The 7,969-nt window shown below is 39.9% G+C and overlaps 1 pseudogene; it reads right to left on the bottom strand.

The window, feature by feature from the left end:
- Positions 1 to 752: 752 nt before the first annotated feature.
- On the bottom strand, positions 753 to 5,155 carry LOC147465621 (uncharacterized; annotated as a pseudogene).
- Between the last annotated feature and the right edge of the window lie 2,814 nt (positions 5,156 to 7,969).

Raw genomic sequence — 7,969 nt, 5'->3', positions numbered from 1 at the left:
CTTGCATTCTTCTTGTACCCGAAGTCTTCACAGAGGGTATGCCAAACTCCTCGTCCAAACTCTACTCAGAACCACTGCTATCGCCATCATCATAACTAGCACTCAAATTTGGCAACTTAGGGGAATCATCAACTTTTTCCTTTCCTTTCCTTGATACATTTCAAGAGTTTGTAGGACTTACTCTTTCATGTAACTTGCCACTCTATGGATTCTCACCATGACTTGCACTAGAGGACCCTTGCGGCCCACTTAAAATTTGTGATTGCACATCTGTATTTTGTGCAGCCACATTCTCTCTTACATCAGTCCTAAAATTTGTGATTGCACATCTGTATTTGTGATTGCACATCTGTATTTTGTGCAGCCACATTCTCTCTTACATCAGTCCTAAAATCATCCTTTACATCAACATACCAGCTTGCCATTTCATAAAAAAAGGCATCCTTGCTCACCCTCACTTTACCTGTGACAAGATTGTAACACTTGTACCCTTTGTGCTCAAGGCAATAGCCAACATAAACACATTTTTTTGCTTTTGGATCAAGCTTACTTCTTAGCTCATCCGGCACATGCACATAAGCAATTCATCCAAAGACTTTAAAATATGATACATTTGGTTTCTCACCACTGAACTTTTTTTCAGGTATCATATCATGTACTACAGGAGTAGGGGTCCTGCTCATAATGTAGACACCTGTAGCAATAGCCTCGGCCCAATAACAGTGATGTTGTTCTTCTCATTCATCAATGCTCTAGCCACTTCTACAATGATTCTTCCACTTAGCAACACCATTTTGCTGCAGAGTATACCTGCATGAAAATTGCCTCTGAATTCCATGCTTTTTCAGAAAACCGTTGAATTCATTGGAGAAGTATTCTCCCCCTCCATCTGATCTCATGCACTTTATATGTTTCCCAGTCTTTTTTTCAACCATAACTTTGAAATTCCAAAAATGCATAAACACCTCACTTTTTTTGCCTCATGAAATAGACCCATACCTTCCTTGTATGGTCGTCAATGAAACTCACATTGTATCTACATTCACCCATAGATGCAGTCTTTGCAAGACCCCATACTTGTATGGTCGTCAATGAAACTCAGATTGTATCTACAACCACCCATAGATGTAGTCTTTGCAAGATCCCATACATTTGTATGCACTAAATCTAATGCATTCTTGCTTACATGCTTATCATGAGGAAAGGATGCTTTTGCCTGCTTTCCAAATTGACAAACTTTTTGCATTTTAGCAACTCGAAACATAGGTAAACATGTAACCATCTCTTTAGTCTGCATCATTTTCAGCCTTTGCAAATTGACATGACCAATACATTTGTGCCAAATCTCTATATTTGGAACAACACCTGCACCTTTTGAAACCATGGCAGCATTCACCTTGGGTACATTTACATCCAAAGTAAACATTCTGCCCTTTTTCTTTCCTTGCGCAACCAGCCTTCCATCCTTCTTATGCTCTTTGACAAAGAGACCATCGGAGTTAAACCTGACCTGTAAACCCTGCTCAACCATTTTCCCAATAGAAACCAGGTTCTTTGTAATGTTAGGTACATGTAGTACACCAGCTAGGTACTTCACTTTACCATCTGCCATAGACAATGACACATTGCCTATATTCATAACAGAATGTGCAGTATCATCCCCATTTTCTATATAACCACGACTTTGTAAAGTCTGGATTTCCTTAAACCATTCACCATGGCTGGTCATGTGATTCGATGCACCAAAATCCACATATCAGACATTATCACTTGATTTTTCCACATTTTCGCACATAGTATTCAGCATGTGTTGCATCAAAAATAGCCTCTTAGGATCATCTGCTTTCCTGCTAGTGATTGCGTAATTGTTTTGCTGCCTCCTATCTGAATAGTCACGTTCAAAGTGACCATGTCTTCCACAACCCCAACGTACTACATTTCCATGTTGACCTGCATTATTGTGCTTCCTATTTCCATGACCTCTTGGACTTCCCCTAACTGAAAAGTTCCCTCAACCACCACCTGTGTTCTGACCATGATTTTTGTTCTGCTGTTGTGCTTGGTGGTTGCCTCTTCCATGGCCTCATCCATGACCTGGACCACATACTCTTCCTCTTCATTTGTTGTTGAAAAGAACCCGTTCAATATTGTTTCCACCCTGCGTAGAGGAGTCTTCCTCAAGTTCCTTCTCTTCCATAATCAATAAGGACACCAAATCTGTAAACGAGGGAATGTTCTCTCAAAGATGGATGCCGGTTTTGAATTGTTTGTACTCAAGACCCAAAACTCGCACACAGACTTCTACTTTATCATCATCATCGATTGTAACACCAATCGATGCAAGTGACTCACATATGCTCTTTATCTTCAGCAAATAGTCATTGATGGATAGGGTTTTGTTCTGCATAGTATTCAGCTCAGTCTTCAACTGCGACTTCCTTGCCTTTGTGTTGGTCACATCCAATGATAGCAAAGTGTCCCAAGTCTCCTTAGGAGATTGAGCATCCTATATATGCCCAATCGTAGTGTCTTGTACACTGACAAAAAGCCAGTACATGACCTTCCGAACTCCCTAGTTCCAATCTTTAAATGTCTTAATCTGCGCAGCAGTCGCACCTTCCTCTCACCCCAATAACCTTTGCCCATAAGGAAATTGGTCATTGAAATTCCAAGCATGGAATTTGTTCTTGTTCAGATTCTCACTGACAACCTAGTTAAGCCCATCATTGTTGGTGGACAACATGTTTCCAACCCTTCACACAGTCTTTGAGCAACCTGCTAAAAATAGTCGGTTACCACCTGTAACCACAATCTGCATACATACACCTATTTCACTGCACTAAACAGTGTTTGTGCACACTACAACCAAACCAAATCTTTCTACACCACCTATATGTAGATCTGCAGAATTTTGAACCTTAGCATTTCTGCATGCGGACGCACTCTAACTCCGAAACGGGGTCGAAACGCGCCCAGAATGAAAATCTGGCTACACAGTTGTAGTCCAAAGGGCCGTTTAAAAATTTGAGATGCACACTTTGCAAGTGGAATCACCTGAATTGGAGATCGTGTTACGACAACTCTCGGGAATACAGAAGCCGCTTCCTAGGCTGCTCCTGCTTGCTGCTTCAAGCTCCTCAGACACAACCAGACACTGATACCATGTCAAGAGATAGAGAAGGAGAGAGCTTGATCTCTTGTAAGAGCACGCACATGCACGCACATACACACACACACGCACCTACACACAAAGATGGAGGCAAAAGACTGCACTTCTTCTTCTTCACAAACTCAAGATAAGAGGTCTTTAAAACATAAGGGAAAGTACAACATAAAAGAGAAACTAGTACAACTATTTAGTATGAACCGCTAGTGAGTGAGGTGAGTAGGCAAGTGTGCGATCACTCTGATAGGTAGACCAACTCGATTTAGTCCAATTGTAGTATCATTGGAAAAAATATGTGTATCCACCAAGGCGCGTCAATGATGATGACTGTCGATGATAGTCATCCAGGAGTCGTACATGTTGAGCTTGACATCTCAACAATCTTTGCCGGACCCCGCAAATTTGTATGCACTAAATCCAATGCATTCCTGCTTATATGCTTATCATGAGGAAAGGATGCTTTTCCTGCTTGCCAAATTGACAAGCTTCACAAACTTTCTACATTTCAGTAACTTTAAATGTTGGTAGACCTATAACCATCTTTTTAGTTTGCATCATCTTTAGCCTCTGCAAACTTACATGAACAATACATTTGTGCCAATTCTCAATATTTGGAAAAACACCTATGCTCTTCAACAAAGAGACCATCAGAATTAAACCTGACCTGCATGCCTTGCTCAACCATTTGCCCAATAGATACGAGATTCTTTGTGATGTTGGGTACATGCAATACATCAGCCATATACTTTACCATCTGTCATAGACAATGACACATTTCTTGTATGCATAATGGGATGTGAAATATCATCCCTAGTCTCTACATAACCAGAACTTTGTAAAGTCTACATTTCCTTGAACCACTCACTATAATTGGTCATGTGATTTTTGATGCACCAGATTCCACATACCATACATAATCACTAGATTTTTCCACATTTACAGACATAGTGTACAACATGTGTTGCACCACAAATAGCCTTTCAGGCTCATCTACATTCCCGTTGGTGGTTGCATAATTATTTTTGTATCTCATGTTTGGACATTCACATTCAAAATGATCACATATTTCACAACCCCAACATACTACATCTCCGTGTTGACTTGCATTATTGCAGGTGCGCATTTCCATGACCTCTTGGACTCCCCCTAACTCAAAATTTTCCTCTACCACCTATGTTCTGACCCTGATTTTTATTTTGTTGTTGTGCTTGGTGGTTGCCTCTTCCTCGGCCACCTATGTTTTGACCCTGATTGTTATTCTGTTGTTGTGCTTGGTGGTTGCCTCTTCCTTGGCCTCGTCCATGACCTGTACCACGTCCTCTTCCTCTTTCTCTATTGTTGAAAAGTACCTGTTCAAAATTGTTTCCACCCCGTGTGGACGAGTCTTCATCAAGTTCCTTCTCTTCCACAATCAATAAGGACACCAAAAATGTAAATGAGGGAATGTTCTCTCAAAGATGGATACCAGTTTTAAACTATTTGTATTTTGGACCCAAACCTTGTAGACAAACTTCTACTTTATCATCATCATTGACTGTAACACCAATCAATGCAAGTGACTCACATGTGTTCTTTATCTGCAACGAATAGTCATTGATGGACATGTTTCTTTTCTGTGCACAATATTCATCTTAGTCTTCAATTGCAGCTTCCTTGCCTTTATGTTGGTCATATCCAATCATAGCAAGGTGTCCCAAGCTTCTTTAGGGGTATGAGCATCTTGTGTCCAATCATAGTGTCCTTCACAATCACAAAAAGCCAGTACATGACCTTCCAAGCTCCCTAATTCCCATATTTGAACATATTTATTTGTGCATCCCTTTCACCTCCCTCTGGTAATGGTGGTGCTATCTCATGCTCTCCATCAATGTAGTCCCAACAACCTTTACCCATAAGTAAATTGGTCATTATGAACTCCAAAGCATGGAGATTGTTCTTTTCCAGCTTCTCACTGACAAGTTGGTTAAGCCCATCATTGTTGGATGACATGTTTCCAAAATTCCACCAAGTCTTTGAGAAGCTTGCTAAAAATAGTTAGTTACCACTTGTAACCACAATCTATGTACATACAATTGTTTCACTATGCCAAACAGTATATGTGCACACTGCAAAAGCTTTCTGCACCACCAACATGCAGATTTGGAGAATCTCGAACCTCAGCATTTTTGCACGCAAACACACATAACTCCAAAACGGGGGTCAAATCATGCCCGAAATGGAAATTCGGATGCACAATTTTGCAGTCCAAAGGACTACATAGAAACCTTAGACACACAATCTCCAAAAGGAAGCACCTCAATTGGAGATCCTTTGACGATGGCTCCTGAGAATTTCAAGACTACTTTCTCTTCTGCTCTTGCTTGTTACTCCAAGCCCTCAGACACAACCTGTCTTTGATACCTTGTTAGGAGATAAAGAAAGAGATAGCTTGAGCTCTTGCAAATGTGCATGCATACGCGCGTGCGCGCGCACACACACACACACACACACACACACACACACACACACACACACACACACACACACACACACACACACACACACACACTCACACACAAAGATGGAGGCAAAATACAATTCTTCTTCACTAACTCAAGATAAGAAGTCTACAAAATGTAACAAAAAATACAACATAAAAGGAAACTAGTACAACAATCTAGTGTAAATGCTAGTGAGTGAGGTGAGTAGATAAGTATTCCATAAAGATGGAGGCAAAAGAAAATTCTTCTTCTTCACTAACTCAAGATAAGAGGTCTACAAAACATAAGGAAAACTACAGCATAAAAGGAAACTAGTACAACGGTCTAGTGTAAACGCTAGTGAGTGAGGTGAGTAAATAAGTGTTCCATGACTCCGGTAGGTAGATCAACTTGGTGTAGTACAATTGTAGTATCACTAGCAAAGATTTGCATATCCACCAAGGCACGCCAGTGATGATGACTGTCGGTGGTAGTCATCTAGGAGTTGTACATGTTCAGCTTGACATCTCAACACAAGGTCCCAAGGAAAGATAAGGGTAAGGGCTCCAAGGAAAACAAAAAAGATAATACATATACTCCAAAAAAGGTAAGAGAAAGTCCGTGAAGCCACATAAGTTGAAGCCAATTTAAAGTAAGAGAAAGTTTAGCCAAGGTGTCGAGTGCTTCAAGGAGATAATGAGGGCACAAAGGGAATTAACATGGCCTTTCCAAGGCTTCCTTTTAAGAGGTTGTGTAGAAAAATTGTGAAGGAGTACAAAATTGATATGATACGTCAAAGGTCAACATTGGGATGTCTTCAAGAAGTTATTGAGGACTTTCATATTGAGCTCATGAAAGACTCTTATATTTGTGCTACCCATGCCCATAGGGTCACTCTCATGGACAAAGATGTGATAATTGTGAGAAGATTAAAGTACAAATTTAGCAAGATTTTAGATCCAATAGCAATGCATGATGAGAAGACTTACAACATTGTCAACATTCCTCCATGGAGGGAGCCTAAGGAGCCAGATGTAAAGATTGAGGAAGTTTCCTCTGAGAGTGAACACGTTGATGAGAAAGGGAAGAAATAGGAGTTAGAAGAAAGTCTACAAGCTCTTGAGAGGAAAGTCAACTAAATGCTCCCTTCACTCAACCCAAATGGATTTCTTGTGTCATGCTTCCTGCCAAATGATCCATGCAATAGAGAGCAGAGAGCCTAAAAATTCTATCTAACTGGACTCTTGAGATCAATGATCCAATTATTTAATGTGCAATGAGGTTTCTCCAAGATCTATATCTTGTGACGTTAATACTATATATCTTTAAATAACATCTCTATTTTCTTTTTTGAAACAATCTTATGGTGCATGACTTCCCCTTGAATGTCCAAGAAAATGTAGAGGTGGTTGACCCTTCAATTTGTCTCTTTCTTAGGACAGAAGGAACTACCAGTGACCTTACCAGGTGGACAAGGCATATAGATTTGAAAGTCTGTGAGGTCTTCATCATCCCATACCATGAGAAGTAAGACCCTACTTTTTATGACTTTTATTTCCCTTTTTGAATAATGATATGGCATACACCATGACTTTCTACAATGGTCACTAGAGATTGATGTTGCTTGATGTTACTAGAAGGAGATGCTACTTTGCAAATTCCTTGATGGGCAAGTGTGGCTCGTTAAGATTGTAAGCGGTGCTTTCAACTTGGATTATCACATAATGTTATGCATTTTTTCTTAGTAGTTTTTCTCTTCTTAAATTTTGGCCTACTACAAGATTTATTAATGTGTTAGAGCATTGCCCACAAAGGCCAAAAATGATGGAGGATATCAAGTGTGTAAATGTCCCATAGACCAAATTTCTTCCTTATAGTTTTCCTATGGATGGAGGACAATAACCAATGTAAATTTTGATGCTTCAGTACATTTACTCCAGTGAAAACAAAGATGTTGAGGTGAGATATCTCCAAATTAAATATTGTGATGCATTTCTCAATTCCTTATAGAATGTATCATTTATTTTGACAAATATCAAGGAAGTGCTATGAGGATAGCCATGTTTGGTTTACAAGTGAAGACGCAATTAAACCACCAAAGGAGAGGAAGGAGGGAGAGTCAAGTAAACAAGCGGGTGAAAATAAGAGGAGGAAGCAATAGCAACAAAAAAGTGAGAAGGAGGAGAAAGAACAAAAAAGGGATCCTAATTACAAAGTTGAAGATTTTGAGGATATGGAATCTGAGGCAATTTTCCAACCAACACATGAATAATTTGAAGAGGAAGAGGCAGATATGGAAGAAACAGATAAGGAGTCAATAGAGGAGGAAGGTGATGAGGAAAAT

The sequence above is a fragment of the Adiantum capillus-veneris genome, chromosome 1 (genome assembly GCF_014529385.1).
Source record: "Adiantum capillus-veneris isolate H3 chromosome 1, ASM1452938v2, whole genome shotgun sequence".
Classification (NCBI taxonomy): Eukaryota; Viridiplantae; Streptophyta; class Polypodiopsida; order Polypodiales; family Pteridaceae; genus Adiantum; species Adiantum capillus-veneris.
The sequence above is the reverse complement of the archived record's forward strand: the minus strand, read 5'-3'. Positions and strand labels throughout refer to the sequence as shown.